General features: G+C 41.6%; 1 protein-coding gene across 1 annotated transcript in view; it reads right to left on the bottom strand.

Moving 5' to 3' along the window:
* Nucleotides 1-7,392: 7,392 nt before the first annotated feature.
* CARF (calcium responsive transcription factor) overlaps nucleotides 7,393-17,517 on the bottom strand; it is a 92,968-nt gene continuing 82,843 nt past the window's right edge. Inside the window, exon 19 of the transcript XR_013519051.1 lies at nucleotides 7,393-7,493. The gene's annotated coding sequence lies outside the window, so the exon portion shown is untranslated. The remainder of the gene's footprint in view (nucleotides 7,494-17,517) is intronic.

Below are 17,517 nucleotides of genomic sequence, written 5' to 3'. Positions count from 1 at the left end.
CAAACCATCATCAGAGAATATTACATACACCTCTATGCACATAAAATAGTAAACCTGGAAGAAATGGATAAATTTCTGGACACTTGTGTCCTCCCAAGCCTAGACCAGGAGGAAGCCGAAACTATGAATAGACCAGTAACAAGGGCTGAAGTTGAGGCAGCAATTAAGAGCCTAACACACAAAAAAAGCCCAGGTCCAGATGGGATCACAGCTGAATTCTACCAGACACACCAAGAGGAACTGTTACCATTCCTTCTGAAACTATTCCAAATAATCCAAGAAGACGGAATCCTTCCCAAATTATTTTATGAGACCAACATCATCCTGATACCAAAACCCGGCAGAGACACAACAAGAAAAGAAAACTTCAGGCCAATATCCATGATGAACACAGATGCAAAAATCTTCAATAAAATACTGGCAAACTGATTGCAACAGCACATCAAAAAGCTTATCCACCATGATCAAGTAGGATTCATCCTGCGGATGCAAGGCTGGTTCACCATACACAAGTCTATAAACATAATTCACCACATCAACAGAACCAAAAACAAAAACCACATGATTATCTCAATTGACGCAGAGAAGGCCTTTGACAAAATTCGACAGCCCTTTATGCTAAAAACCCTCAATAAACTCGGGATTATGGAATGTATCTCAAAATAATAAAAGCTATTTATGACAAACCAACAGCCAATATCATACTGAATGGGCAAAAACTGGAAGCATTCCCTTTGAAATCTGGCACTAGACAAGGATGCCCTCTCTCACCACTCCTATTCAATATAGTACTGGAAGGTCTAGCCAGAGCAATCAGGCAAGAAAAAGAAATAAAGGGTATTCAAATAGGAAAGGAGGAAGCCAAATTGTCTCTATTTGCAGACAACATGATAGTATATCTAGAAGGCCCCATTGTCTCAGACCAAAAACTCCTGAAACTGATAAGCAACTTCAGCAAAGTCTCAGGATATAAAATCAATGTGCAAAAATCACAAGCATTCCTATACACCAATAACAGACTTAAAGAGAGCCAAATCAAGAACGAACTGCTATTCACAATTGCTACAAAGAGAATAAAATACCTAGGAATACAACTAACAAGGAACGTAAGGGACCTCTTCAAAGAGAACTATAAACCACTGCTCAACAAAATAAGAGAGGACACAAACATATGGAGAAACATTCCATGTTCATGGTTAGGAAGAATCAATATCGTGAAAATGGCCATACTGCCCAAAGTAATTTACAGACTCAATGCTATCCCCATCAAGCTACCATTGACTTTCTTCACAGAACTGGAAAAAACCACCTTGAACTTCATATGGAACCAAAAGAGAGCCCGCATAGCCAAGTCAATTCTAAGCAAAAAGAACACAGCAAAAGGCATCACACTACTGGACTTCAAACTATACTACAAGGCTACAGTAATCAAAACAGCATGGTACTGGTACCAAAACAGAGATATAGACCAATGGAACAGAACAGAGGCATCGGAGGCAACACAACATATCTACAACCATACAATCTTTGATAAACCTGACAAAAACAAGCAATGGGGAAAGGATTCCCTGTTTAATACATGGTTTTGGGAAAACTGGCTAGCCATGTGCAGAAAGCAGAAACTGGACCCCTTCCTGACACCTTACACTAAAATTAACTCCAGATGGATTAAAGACTTAAACATAAGACCTGGCACCATAAAAACCCTAGAAGAAAATCTAGGCAAAACCATTCGGGACATAGGAGTAGGCAAGGACTTCATGACCAAAACACCAAAAGCATTGGCAACAAAAGCCAAAATAGACAAATGGGACCTAAGGAAACTCCACAGCTTCTGCACGGCAAAAGAAACAGTCACTAGAGTGAATCAGCAACCAATAGAATGGGAAAACATTTTTGCAATCTACCCATCTGACAAAGGGCTGATATCCAGAATTTACAAACAACTCAAACAGATTTACAGGAAAAAAACAAACAAGCCCATTCAAAAATGGGCCAAGGATATGAACAGATACTTTATAAAAGAAGACATACATGAGGCCAACAAACATAAAAAAATGCTTATCATCACTGGTCATCAGAGAAATGCAAATCAAAACTACCTTGAGATACCATCTCATGCCAGTTAGAATGGCGATCATTAAAAAATCTGGAGACAACAGATGCTGGAGAGGATGTGGAGAAATAGGAACACTTTTACACTGCTGGTGAGAGTGTAAATTAGTTCAACCATTGGGGAAGACAGTACGGCGATTCCTCAAGGACCTAGAAATAGAAATTCCATTTGACCCAGCAATCCCATTACTGGGTATATATCCAAAGGACTATAAATCGTTCTACTATAAGGACACATGCACACAAATGTTCACTGCAGCACTGTTTACAATAGCAAAGACCTGGAACCAACCCAAATGCCCATCGATGATAGACTGGACTGGAAAAATGTGGCACATATACACCATGGAATATTATGCAGTCATCAAAAATGATGAGTTCATGTCCTTTGTAGGGACATGGATGAATCTGGAGAACATCATTCTCAGCAAACTAACACAAGAACAGAAAATGAAATACCACATATTCTCACTCCTAGGTGGGTGAAAAACAATGAGAACACATGGACACAGGGAGGGGAGCACTACACACTGGGGTCTATTGGGGGGAATAGGGGAGGGACAGTGGGAGGGGGAGCTGGGGAGGGATAGCATGGGGAGAAATGCCAGATGTGGGTGAAGGGGAGGAAGACAGCAAATCACACTTCCACGTGTGTACCTATACAACTATCTTGCATGTTCTGCACATGTACCCCAAAACCTAAAATGCAATTAAAAAAAAAAGACTCTGGGAAAATTATTTAACTCCTCTGAGTTACACTCATTCATCTGTTTAAAAAAAAAAGCATGGAACCAGATTTCCAAAATTTGTTCCGGGTCTAAAAATGTTTATGATCCACTATTATTTATTGATATCACCGATGAAGTATAAATTTCTTCCTTACACTCTGGTTTGACAGTTTGTGCAAATGTAACGGATTAATTCGAGATTGTCAGTAACATTTCGGAGGGCTGGATTCGGATTTTTAGAGTTAGAATAAACCTTATTAACCATTTACTATTGTATAGTTGTACAAACTGAGACAGAGATATTAGCTGACAGTCACAAAGGAGAAATAAAAGCAACTACCAAAAGTAAAACATCTCCCAGAGCTAATTATTAAGATCAGTGGTTTCCCAAACGGTTCCTTCTATCCACCAAAACATTTCTTTGATTAAATACTCTTAACAACAACAACAAAGCAACCGAGATGTCATGAAATTAGTGATACTTTAAATTCATGCATATTTTTATTAATGCGCTTGAACAAATCATGATATATATACATACAAGTCATATTATATATTTGTTTAGGACAAAGATTCTCAGAGCTGTCTGCAATTACTTTACAAATCCTCAGGATTAATCAACAGGCAGGGAACTACTAATATAGATAAATAACAGGGCCAGTCGGGGTGGCTCATGCGTGTTATCCCAACACTTTGGGAGGCCGAGGTGGGTGGATCACGAGGTCAGGTATTTGAGACCAGCCTGGCCAACATAGCGAAACCCTGTCTCTACTAAAAATACAAAAATTAGCCAAGCATGGTTGGTGTGAACCTGCAGTCCCAGCTACTTGGGAGGCTAGGGCAGGAGAATCGGTTGAAGCCAGGAGGCGGAGGTTGTGGTGAGCTGAGATCGTGTCACTGCACTCCAGCCTGGACCACAGAGAGAGACTCCATCTCAAAAAAAAATAATAATAATAATTAAAATGACCCCAGAATTACTATTATGTAACTGGTATAGAAGTCTGTTTCTCTGAAAGGCACACATTGATTTATAGCTACTATAAACTAGAATTTTTGTTTCATTTTGTTCTTCATCTTTTGGCTAAATTCTTCTTGAAGAGCTGAATACACCTATATTTTTGATGATCATAGCTCACTGCAGTATTGAACTCCTGGGTGATCGGGCAATCCTTCTGGGCAGCCTCCCGTGTAACTGGGACTATGGGTGCATGTCACCACATCTGGCTAATTTGTTTTGTTTTTGTTTGTTTTGTTTTGTAGAGACAGGGTCTTACTTTGTGGCCCAGGCTGGTCTCAAACTCCTGGCTTCAAGTGACCCTCTTGCCTCAGCCTCCTAAAATGCTGTGATTCCAGGCATGAGCCACCTCTACTGGCCCTAATGAATATAATAATTTTAATCTCTAAATATTACAATATATTTTCAAATGTTAACCTGAAAAGAAAAAAAGGATTTCCTTGACAAAGTTAATACATTTACATGTTTCAATCATCCTTTTTTTTTTTTTTTTTTTTTTGAGACAGAGTCTTGCTATTCAGATTGGAGTGCAGTGGTGTGATCTCGATTCACTGCAACCTCTGCCTCCTGGAGGAGGTTCAAGTGATTCTTGTCCCTCAGCCTCCCAAGTAGCTGAGATTACAGGTGTGTGCCACTGTGTCCAGCTAATTTTTATATTTCTAGTAGAGACGGGGTTTCACCATGTTGGCCAGGCTAGTCTTGAACTCCTGACCTCAGGTGATCCACCCACCTCGGCCTCCCAAAGTGCTGGGATTCCAGGTGTGAGCCACCGCGCCCAGCCTCAATCATCCTTTTAAAGTCAGAATTTATACTGTCTCTAAACATATTTGTAAAAGCAAAATAAGTGAAATAGTTTATTCAACCTCAAAATTGAATAATGTAAAAAAGATTAAACATTGATAGTTTAAGGTAGGCAATTTTTTTAAAGCCTAGAAAACAGAAAGACTTTTCTGAAATAGTTTGATGATCAAGCCTAGAAATCTGATGCCCTTCCAGGGGAAGAATGTTGTATATAAATATGATAGATTAAGGGGCATTAGACGAGTTACCCTATGTTGACACTGTATGGTAATGTCTCTTGGAGACCCCTCTTTATAGTACACGAGTATATATATTTGTTGACTAAGAAACTGAAGAGATTAATTAGTAACTAATCTAGTTTCAGATTCTTACTTCCCCTACATCCCCTCACAGATTCTAAGATGTACTCAACTGACCAGTTTGAGACTTTATTATTTTTGAGACAGAATCTTGCTCTACTGCCCAGGCTGAAGTGTAGTGGCAGGATCTCAGCTCACTATAATCTCCATCTCCAGGGTTCAAGAATTCTCCTGTCTCAGGCTCCCAAGTAGCTGGGATTACAGGTGTGTGCTACCATGTCCAGCTACAGTTTGATACTTTTTAAAATTTAATTTTAAAAGTATTATTATTATTTGATAGAGAGTCTTGGTCTGTCGCCAGGTGCCAGGCTGGAGTGCAGGGGCGTGATCTCAGCTCACTGCAACCTCTGCCTCCCGGGTTCAAGCAGTTATCCTGCCTCGGCCTCCTGAGTAGCTAGGACTACTCAGGTGCATGCCACCAGCCCAGCTAATTTTTGTATTTTGTTTTTAGTAGCGATAGGGTTTCACCACATTGGCCAGGATGGTCTCAATCTCTTGACCTTGCGATCTGCCCGCCTCGGCCTCCCAAAGTGCTGGGATTACAGGCGTGAGCCACGGGGCCCAGCCTTTATTATTATTATTATTTTTTTTTTAGACAAAGTCTACCTCTGTTGCCCAGGCTGGAGTGCAGTGGTACAATCTCAGCTCACTGCAACCTCTACCTCCCAGGTTCAAGCAATTCTTGTGCCTCAGCCTCCCGAGTAGCTGGGATCACAGGCGTGCACCATCATGCCCAGCTAATTTTTGTATTTTTAGTAGAGACAGGGTTTTGCCACATTGCACATGCTGGTCTTGAACTCCTGCCTCAGCCTCACAAAGTGTTGAGATTACAGGTGTGAGCCACCAGGCCTAACCTATTCCCTAGTTTTAAATATCATCCTTATGTTGATAATTCATACAAATGTTCATCCCTGATCCTGACCTTTACATTTGTATCACTAGGGCCTACTGAATATTTCCATTTAAAAGTCAAACAACCAGGTTCAAAAGAGAACTCTTTTATCTTCCAAATCTATTCCTCCCCATCAGAGTTCTTTCCCTCAGTAAAATCCACTACCATTCATACAGTTGCTCAAGGCTAAAACCTGGGAGTCATTTTTCATTCCTTCCTTCCTTCACTTACTTCCTTCACTGCCGCCCCAACAGATAATCAATCAGCAAGTTCTGATGATTCTATCTCCAAAAAATACTCTGAATTTGTTCATTTCTCTTTGCCTCCAGCATCAGTCTAGTTCCAAACCACCTGAACTTCCTTCTGTGCAATTGCAATAACCTAATTGGTCTCCCCATTTCCATTCATGTCCCTCTATATCACACTCTTCCGCAACGTATAAACCAAGGCATAATACTTTTCCGCTTAGTAACCTCTATGGTTTCACTTCTCTACTTAAAAACCTCTACGTTTTTCACTGTACTTAGAAGAAAATCAGCCCTATGATTACCATGGACTCCCAAGGCCTTCTGTACCTCTGACCTCATCTCATACCACTTTCTCTACTGATCTCTAAGTTTATTTGACGCTGGCCTTTATAACCTGTTGATAAAGCAAAACTGAGTTTTCTGCTTACTGCAGTGAAGAAGAATACTACCTTGACAGGTCTCAGCAATAAGAGAAGGGCAAAAATGAGACATTTATGAGGTTTAGGGGGTCTGGTTTAAGTTGGGTTTTCAGTATAGGGATCTGATTGGTATTGGGTAAAGACCACAGGCTGATGGGCCAAAGTGACCCATTAAAGACTCCTTTTCACAGAAATGAGCCTGCCTTACTACCTCTGCTATGCTCAGCCATGGTCTGGGAGCAGCCTGAGGGAAGCAGAACTTCTGCACAGCACTTTGGTAGATCCAGAGCATAGCAGCTGGGGCTATTCATCAGTTAGTTTATGCAGAGCGAAAGCTCTGAGTGACTCTTTTTCATAGCTTCCACAGCCCACTGCTTGCACTAAACAGATGAATGTCTTCCTACAGGTTCAGGGTGAAGTTCCTCCATGGTGCCTGTGGGCCCATCTTCTGAGGGCACCACAGAAGGGCCTTCTGACACTGAAGTTGATCTTGGGGTTGCAAATGGTACTCATCTCTCCCTCTTACACTAGCTATTCTAATTTCCCTCACCCGTCACCTCATAAGGTCTTGTGGGCTTATTGGTGCTGTAACGCAAACCTTAATTCCTGAAGGATCTAAGCAATCATATTGTCCACAGGACAACACTACTGCATGTGTCCACTCACAGTTACTGTGGAGAATGGGAGTACCAAAAGGTGCCCTGATGCATCATCTGGGTTCCACATTTAGTTCTCCTGTCTTACTCTCTCCTGTGGACCAGGGTCCATTACCTCTGCCGGAATGTTGATGCCTCTTCTCATCTGCTGGTCCCGGACCCAAAGGCTCCGAAGCACACACAAGCAGCCATATTGTAGTTCAATAAAAGCTTATTTCCCCTTTCAAGAGTAGCTCCCTTTGGTACTGGTACCTCCAACCCTGCAGAGTTGAAAGGACAGAAAGCACAAAATCTCCCAGTGTGTCATTGGGAATAATTATAAGTGGGGCCACTTCAACCTCTGCCACTTGAATTCGCAACCCAAGTATTCTTCCTGACGGGAACACAGCATCTTATAGTGGTCTCTGGTTTAATGCATATACTACATCTTCAAAGATATCTCTGCCTTTAGAAAGAAGTTCCAGCTTTTTTTTTTTTTTTTTTTTTTTAGACAGAGTCTTGCTCTGTTGCCCAGGCTGGAGTGCAGTCGTATCTTGGCTCACTGCAACCTCTGCCTCCTGAGTTTAAGTGATTCTCCTGCCTCAGCTTCCCAAGTAGCTGGGATGACAAGCACATGCCACCATGCCCAGCTAATTTTTTGTATTTTTAGTAGAGACAGGGCTTCACAGTGTTAGCCAGGATGGTCTCGATCTCCTGACCTCGTGATCTGCCCGCCTTGGCCTCCCAAAGTGTTGGGATTACAGGCGTGAGCCACCATGCCCAGCCACCCGTTCCAGCTTCCTCTGAGTTTACAATCTTAATAAAATGCAGTAATTTCCTTAAGAAACAACCATATCAGTTATTTTGCATAAATATTCATATCTCTCTGTAATTATATTGAATGTAGTTGCTGCCTTTAACAAAAATGACCAATTTTTTCTCCTTAGACAAAACTAGAAGACAGAAAATCAGGCAAGGTTTCGTTTTTTTTGTTTTTTTTTTTTTTTTTTTGAGACTAAGTTTTGCTCTTGTTGCTCAGGCTGGAGTGCAATGGGGTGATCTTGGCTCACTGCAACCTCCACCTCCTGGGTTTAAGCGATTCTCCTGCCTCAGGCTCCCAAGTAACTGGGATTACAGGCATGCGCCACCATGCCCAGCTAAATTGTTTTGTATTTTAAATACAGATAGGGTTTCTCTATGTTGGTCAGGCAGGTCTCTAACTCCCAACCTCAGGTGATCCACCTACCTCAGCCTCCCAAAGTGTTGGGATTACAGGTGTGAGCCACCACGCCTGGCCTTAAATTTAAGTCTTGCTCTTTTGCCCAGAGCTGGAGTGCGATGGTGCAATCTCAACTTGCTGCAACCTCTGCCTTCCAGGTTCGAGCAATTCTCCTGCATCAGCCTCCCGAGAAGCTGGGACTTTAGGTACTCACCAACATGCCTGGCTAATTTTTATATTTTTAGTAGAGATGGGGTTTCCCCATGTTGGCCAGGCTGGTCTCGAACTCCTGACTTCGTGATCCACCCGCCTCAGCCTCCCAGAATGCTGGGATTGTAAGTGTGAGAAGTTTAGATATTTTTTGCAGGTATGCAGTGGCACAATCATAGCTCTCTGTAACCTTGAACTCCTGGGCTTAAGTGATCCTCCTGCCTCAGATTCCTGAGGAGCTAGAACTATAGGCCACATGCCACCATGCTTGGTTAATTCTTGAATTTTTTGTAGACACAGGGGTCTCACCATGTTGCCCAGGCTGACTCCTGGCCTCAACCAATACTCCTGCCTTGGCCTCCCAAAGTGTTGGGATTTCAGGCATGAGCCATCGTGCCGGGCCCCTTTCATATTATCTTTATACGTTTTAAGTAGGCTATGTATATAACAAAATCCAAGGGCATTTTCACATCCTGTAAATAAGTCTTTTGTGTATGGTTTTTGTGTTTGTTTGTTTTTTGATAGGTAGGAGGATCTGAGACAGCTTTGTCGCCCAGGCTGGAATGCAGTGGTGTGATCATAGCTCACTGCAATCTCCAAACTCCTGGGCCCAAACGATCCTCTCACCTCAGCCTCCCAAGTAGCTGGGACTACAGTCAGGTGCCACCATGCCCATCTAATTTTTTTTTTATTTTTAGTAGAGACCGAGTGTCACTATGTTGCCCAGGCTGGTCTCAAACTGCTGGTCTCAATCAATCCTCCTGCCTTGGCTCATGTAATCCCAAAGTGCTGGGGTTACAGGCATGAGCCACTTTGCCTATTCTATTTTTAAATTTATAAGAAAAACAGTAAAATAAAACTGTTTAGGGACCAATGTTTTAGCTTTCATTTGTATTAATTAACTCTGTTTAACATTTGCCTAAGATCCTTCTAGACAAATGTCCAGGGTCTTTCTAGATTTCTAGATCCATAGCTTTTTACTTTTACTTTTTTCTTTTTTTGAGACAGAGTCTCACTCTTTCAACCAGGCTGCCGTGCAGTGGCTGTGATCACAGTTCACTGCAGCCTTGACCTCCCAGGCTCAATTGATCTTTCCACCTCAGCCTCCTGAGCATCTGGGACTGAGCATCTGGCACAATTAGCATGTGTCACCACACCAGGCTAATTGTTGTGTTTTTGGTAGAGATGGATTTCATCATGTTGCCCAGGCTGGTCTTGAATTTCTAGACTCCAATTCCCAAAGTGCTGGGATTACATGTGTGAGCCACTGCCCCTGGCCATAGCTAACTTTATAGAAAATAAGAAAAGGGCTTGGTTCTAAGAAAAGGGGATTTTATTTATTTATTTATTTATTTTGGGGGTTGTGGGATTAAGGTCTCACTGTGTTGCCCAGGCTGGAGTGCCATGAAATGATCTCAGCTCACTGCAACCTCTGCCTCCTGAGCTCAAGGGATCCTCCTGCCTCAGCCTCCCAAGTAGCTGAAACCACAGGTGTGGGCTACCACTCCTGGCTAATTTTTCTATTTTTAGTAGAGATGGGGTTTACTCACATTTCATAATATAATTTATGAATATGAAGTTTATATATTGTATGGAAAATGTTCATAAGATATTCCTGATTAATAGATGAGTCACTGGACAAATTTGTCCAACTTCAGTTAAATACAGAAGTTTCAGTTAAATGTAAAGTTATTAAGAATTTTAATATTATAGAAATATTTTACACACATACATATAAAGAGAGAGAGAGAGAGAGAGAGAGAGAGAGAGAGAGATGGAGTCTTGCTCTGTCGCCAGGCTGGAGTGCAGTGGCTGATCTCGGCTCACTGCAACCTCCACCCCCTGGGTTCAAGTGAATCTCCTGCCTCAGCCTCCTGAGTAGCTGGGACTACAGGCATGCACCACCACGCCCAGCCATATATATATATACATGTTAACATATATATATAAAATATATATATAAATAAATATATATATATATATATATATATATATATATGACAGAGTCTTGCTCTCACCCAGGCTGGAGTACAGTGGCATGATCTCAGCTCACTGCAACCTCTGCCTCCAGGGTTCAAGTAATTCCCATGTCTCAGCCTCCTGAGTAGCTGGAATTATAGATATGTGCCACCACGCCTGGCTAATTTTATTCGTTTTTATTTTTTATTTTTAGTAGAGATGGGGTTTCGCCGTGTCGGCCCAGCTGGTCTAGAACTCCTGACCTCAAACTATCCTCTCATCTGGGCCTCCAAAAGTGCTAGGATTATAGGCATGAACCACCATGCCTGGGCAAGATGATAAACTCTAAAGATACCCATCATTACATTTTTAATCATGATTCTAAATGTTTATAATTATAAATAATTTGTAGAAATAATGATAATGCTTATTATTTTGTCCTATAAAATCAATGTTAAGAAATATATAAAGCTTAAATTATGAGACATTCAATCTTCTTATATAAACTAGAATATTGTGTTGGTGTTAATTTCATATATAAAGTCAGGAAGAAGATCATTGTTTTTAAACCCTTTAGACCATATGGTTAACTCATTCTGATTTGTCCAGTAATTCATCCATCAGGAATATCTCATGAACATTCTCCATACAATATATAAACTTTGTATTCCTAAATCAAACAATAAAAATCCTTTACATTCTGTTTAAAAGCTCTTTTTATTGTAACCGAGGCATTTTCTTCTTTTAATTTTAATCAGAAATATATTTTTCAAAGGGAATGTTAAAAAAAGAAGCACAAAGCAATTTAATGATTTTTTTAATTTCAGAAATTAGTCTTTGGATATTCGTAGGGTGAGAACATGACAGAAAAACTGTTTACATCAATTATTCTTTAAAATTTCTCAAGGGAGGCAGACATGGTGGCTCACACCTGTAATCCCAGCACAGCACTTTGGGAAGCCCAGGCAGGCGGATCACCTGAGGTCAAGAGTCCAAGACCAGTCTGGCCAACATGGTGAAACCCTGTCTCTACTAAAAAATACAAAAATTAGTCAGATGTGGTGGTACATGCCTGTAATCCCAGCTACTTAGGAAGCTGAGCCAGGAGAACTGCTTGAACCTGGGAGATGGAGGTTGCAGTGAGCCGAGATCATGCCATTGCACTCCAGCCTGGGTGAAAGAGCAAGACTCTGCCTTAAAAAAAAAAATTCCCAAAGGAAGGAAAGGGGAAGAGAAACAGAAAGAAAAAATGAGCCAGCTTTAATCAAATACAAAGTTGTCACTGTAAAAGCCTAATTATCTTTCCTTAATTAAGGAGAGAAGACAGTTAAGATACAGGAAAACCTATTTAGACAAAAAGCCTAATTATCTTTCCTTAATTAAGGAGAGAAGACAGTTAAGATGCAGGAAAACCTATTTAGACATAAACACACGTGCCAGTGCAAACACACACATACACATGTACACAGGAGAGACAGTCAATGCAACTGGTTTAAACATTAACCCAGGCTCTTGACAATATAATTTGTGCAATTACAATGCCAGGAATTGACCAGGCATCGTGGCTCACACCAGTATCTCAGCACTTTGAGAGGCTGAGGTGGGCAGATTGCTTGAGCCCAGGAGTTGAGACCAGCCTGTGTCACATAGTGAAACCCTGCCCAAATAACTTAGCTGGGCATGTTGGCATTAGCCTGTGGTCCCAGCTACGCAGGAGGCTGATGTGGGAGGATCACTTGAGCCCAGGAGGTTGAGGCGGCATTGACTGCACTCCAGACTGAGTAACAGGAGACCTTGTCTAAAAAGATAGGCTGGGCACAGTGGCTCACACTTGTCCAGCACTTTGGGAGGCCGAGGAGGGCGGATCACTTGAGGTCAGTTTGAGACCAGCCTGGCCAACACGGTGAAACCCTGTCTCTATTAAAAATACAAAAATGAACTGGGCAGGGTGGTGGGCACCTGCAATCTGAGCTACTCAAGAGGCTGAGGCAGGAGAATCCCTTGAACCAGGGAGGCGGAGGTTGCGGTGAGCCAAGATTATGCCACTGCACTCCAGCCTAGGTGACAGAGGGAGACTCTGTCTCAAGAAAAAAAAAAGCCAGGAATTATTAATACTTGAAGTGTGGAAATGAGAGTAGAAGGTGCCTACTACATTAAACAAAGTGGTCTTTCTCTCTTAGATGAACAAGATCATCTTCTCATGTTTCAAAAGAAAGGAGAAAAGATCAGGAGAGAGAGGACAGAAGGAAATGGAGGAACATAGGGCAGGGAAGTGGAATAAAAAAGACATTATATTCAAATTGTGTTTTATAGAGATCTAAAAGATAGTTTTAAATTTTTCACATTTTTAAATAGCTGGGCATGATGGTGTGTGCCTGTAGTCCCAGCTACTTAGGAGGCTGGGGTGGGAGGACCATTTGAGCCCCCGAGTTCAAGGTTGCAGTGAGCTATGATGGCACCACTGCACTCCAGTCTGGGTGACAGAGTGAAATGGGTTTTAAGAAAGGGTTTCTTTTCTTTTTTCGAGATAGGGTCTCACTCTGTCACCCATTCTGGCGTGCAGTGGCACTGCAGCCTCAACCTCCTGGGTCAAGCAATCCTGAGTAGCTGGAACTAAAAGTGCATGCCACCATGCCTACTAATTTTTAAATATTTTGTAGAGACAGGGCCACTATGTGGTCCAAGCTAGCTTCAGACACTTTGTACAGCCTGCCAAAGTGCCGGGATTACAGGTGTGATGCTTGGCCTGTTTCTTTTTTAAATTGTATGTATTTAAGGTATACAATATGCTTTGTTGTACTTATCTTGATATACGTATAGTGATTATTACAATCTAACAAATTAATATACACAATGTCATATACTTACTTATGTCTGCTAAGAGTACATAAAATCTATTGTCTTGGCAAATTAACAGTATCCTATACAATATTGTTAAGTATCATCCTGATGTTGTTCAATGGATCGCTAACTTATTCATCCTACATAACTGTAACTTTGTACCCTTTGACCTACATCTTCTTAACCTTCAGCCCACACAATAGCCACCATTTTAGTCTCTGTTTCTATATAAGTAAAAAGTTTATTATTCCTAGGTAATACTCTCAAAATAGGCAAATAAGACCTAGCATTTGGAATGTTTGATGAAAAGTAAGAAATCAGACCATAAACCCAATGTGAACTTACCTCATTCTCATTACTGGAAAAACCCTATGCAAGAGGCTCAAAAGGCCTCAAGAAAGCACATGGTTTAAGTCGAGGGTCTTTTGCCTTTTTATACTAATCTTCTGCCATTCCCTCCACAATATTCTATGCTTCTGCCAACCTGAACTTTGTTCACCAGCCTGGAACTTCCTCTTTGATTTAGAACATTTCTTCCTTTGTCTGGATTGATAGTACTTATTACATTACAATTGGATGACTATATAACTGTGTGTCCCTACACTGAGCCCTCACAGGGCTAGAATTCAGTCTTAATAATCTTTCTATAGCCAGTTGGTAATACAATGTTTGGCTCTCAATAAATTCTGTCACTGTTGATCATGACTGGAGAGAAACATGCAACCATGTTGACTAGTCTCATCTTCAATTCATGAACATGAATTCAAATAGCCCTTTAACAAATAGGCTGAGTAATACCGTATTTCTCTAGGCTTTTCACTCTCCTAGACAATTATCTTATACCTTCTCTTTTCTCCTTAACCCCTAAGACCCTTCAATGCACCCATCTTCGCTCTACCTAAGGACCATGTTACTTACTTCAGTGAGAAAAGTGAAGCAATCACAAGAGAATTCCCACAGATTCTCACTTGTACCCACCTACTATCATCTGTATCCATGTAGTCTCCCTTCCACCTATTCATACATGAAGCATTTATGCTCTATCTAAAGCCAAAACCTTTACTTGGTCACTACATCCTATCCCCTTTCTCTTGTTCAAAAACATTTCTTCAGCAATTCTCTCCCCTCAACAACATTCCCATCTAATTTAGGTTGCTTTTCATTTATTTTCTATAAGGACACTCTGAAATCTTAAATGTGAATGTTCATTAAAAATATATACATACATATATATTTACACATAGATATGTGTATGTGTGTGTGTATATATATATACATATATGTATTTTGAGACAGTGTCTCGTTCTGTCATCCAGGCTGGAGGGCAGTGGCATGATCTTGGCTCACTGCAACCTCGGCCTCCCAGGTTCAAGCAATTCTCCTGCCTCAGCCTCCTGAGTAGCTGGGATTACAGGCACACACAACCATGCCTAATTTTTAGTAGAGACTTTATTTTTAGTAGAGATGGGATTTCACCATGTTGGTCAGGCTGGTCTCGAACTCTTGACCTTGTGATCCTGGCCACCTCGGTCTCCCAAAGTGCTGAGATAACAGGTGTGAGCCACCATGATCAGCCTAAAAAATATATTCTAAGCCACCACTGTGATACATCAGTAAACAAAAGAAGGCCAATATCTCTTTCCCTGCAGAGTTTATAATCTACCAAAAGGAGACAGAGAAACTGTAAAATCTATTCTCAACACATGGCCAAGATGACCCTTTTAAAATAATATCATGTCATTTCTTTGCTCAAAACTCAGCAGTGGCTTTCCATTTCCACTCAGAGTAAAAGCCAAAGTCTTTATAATGTTATACCTGAGCGAGTAAAGGAAAGCGCCACACTCTTGAGATTGAGTTATGAGTCCTTTATTGCCGGTGACTGAGAGACAGCTAACACCCAAAATTCTCTCAGCCCTGGAGAAAGAGTTAGGTGGTTTTTTATACCCTAGTTTGAAAAAGGAGGGGGAACCTAGCTGAAGCAATTTTTCTCACAGAAGCAGAGCAAGCAAAAAGTTAAAAGATAAACTAGAAACAATATCAGGTGCAGGGGCTTAATCTGTCACAAAAGACATACAACTTATAGATATGAGGGCTCTGGGGACTAAGCAACAGCTGCATTCCCAGGGTCTGCTGGTACCGATTAACTCGTTATCTTATCAGCAAATGCATTCCTGGGTGTGCCTGGTGTCATCCTGCCCCCGCAGCTACACACTACAGCTACATACCTAATGCAGGGAAAAAACTATAAGTGAAGAAGCTAAGATGGAGTTTGTCCAGCTTCTTCAACTAAGAATGAGTTGGTAAGGCCAACACAAGGTAGGTAAACACAATAATGGCTTATTAAGACCTAATATGATTGGACTCTCTAGTACCTCTCTGGTATTTGCTCCCACTCCAGCAACATTAGCCAACTTGTTGACTTCTAGTAGGCACGTCCCAATTTTGCAGTTTCCTCTGACTGCACTGCTCTGCATGGTATTTTCATGGCTCTTGTATTCCCTTTAAGAATTTGCTTACATGTACCTTCTCAATGAGGCCTCTCTGATTGCCCTATTTAAAATTGCTGCCTGGGCACAGTGGCTCATGCCTATAATGCCGGCACTTTGGGAGGCTGGGGTGGGGAGGGGATCACTTGAGGCCAGGAGTTCGAGACCAGCCTCGTCAACATGGCGAAACCATCTCTACTAAAAATCTAAAAATTAGCCAGGCATGGTGACAGGTGCCTGTAGTCCCAGGCACTCGGGAGACTAAGGCAGGAGAATAGCTTGAACCCAGGAGGCAGAGGTTGTAGTCAGCCGAGATTGTGCCACTGCTCTTCAGCCTGGGCAACAGAGACTCTGTCTCAAAAAAGAAAAAAAAATTGCAATCCTCTTACCCCCCACCCCGTATTTCACTCTTTTTTTGTTCAATTTTTTGTTTTGCATCACTTACCAACCTAACAAATAAGTACATAATATACATATAATATATATATAAGTACATACAGTATGCTTATGTTTATAATATAACATTTATTATTTGTCTGTCTTCCTCTACCAGAATGGCCTAGAATGTACTTTTTTAAACTCTCAAAATTCAGTAAGACAACAATTTAAGGGCTGGGCGTGGTGGTTCATGCCTGTAATCCCAGCACTTTGGGAGGCCAAAGTGGATCACCTGAGGTCAGGAGTTCGACAGCAGCATGGCCAACATGGTGAAACCCTGTCTCTACTAACAATTCAAAAATTAGCCAGGTGTGGTCATGGGCACCTATAATCCCAGCTACTTGAGTGGCAGAGGCAGGAGAATCACTTCAACCTGAGAGGCGGAGATTGCAGTGAGCTGAGATAGCGCCACTGCACTCCAGCCTGGGTAACAAGAGTGAAACTCTGTCTCAAAAAAAAAGAAAGAAAACAATTTAAAAGTGGGTGAGCTATGATGCTGGCTGTGGTTAAGAAAAGAATAAAAAACAAATAAGAAAAAAAAAAGTGGGTAAGGCTGGGCATAATGGCTCATGCCTGTAATTCCAGCACTGTGGGAGACCAAGGTAGGTAGACTGCTTGAGCCCAGGAGTTTGAGACCAACCTGGGTAACATGATGAAACCCAATCTCTACAAAAAATTAGCCAGGCATAGTGCATGTGACCGTAGTCCCAGCTACTAGGGAGGCTGAGGTAGAGAATTGTTTGAGCCTGGGAGGCAGAGATTGCAGTGAGCTGAGATCATGCCACTGTACTCCAGCCTAGGTGACAGAACAAGATCCTGTCTTAAAAGAAAAAAGAAAAATAAAAAAGGCCAGGTGTGGTGGCTCACCATAATCCCAGCACTTTGGGAGGCCAAGGTAGGTAGATCATGAGGTTAAGAGATGATTGAGACAATCCTGGCCAACAGGGTGAAACCCTGTCTCTACTAAAAATATAAAAATTAGCTTGGCATGGTGGTGTGCTCCTGCAGTCCCAGCTACTCGGGAGACTGAGACAGGAGAATCACTTGAAGCTGGGAGGCGGGGGTTGTAGTGAGCCAAGATCGCACCACTGCACTCCAGCCTGGCGACAAAGCGAGACTTCATCTCATTAAAAAAAATAAAAAGTGGGCAAA

The sequence above is a fragment of the Callithrix jacchus genome, chromosome 6, assembly GCF_049354715.1.
Source record: "Callithrix jacchus isolate 240 chromosome 6, calJac240_pri, whole genome shotgun sequence".
NCBI lineage: Eukaryota > Metazoa > Chordata > Mammalia > Primates > Cebidae > Callithrix > Callithrix jacchus.
This window is presented reverse-complemented; position numbering and strand designations above follow the sequence as displayed.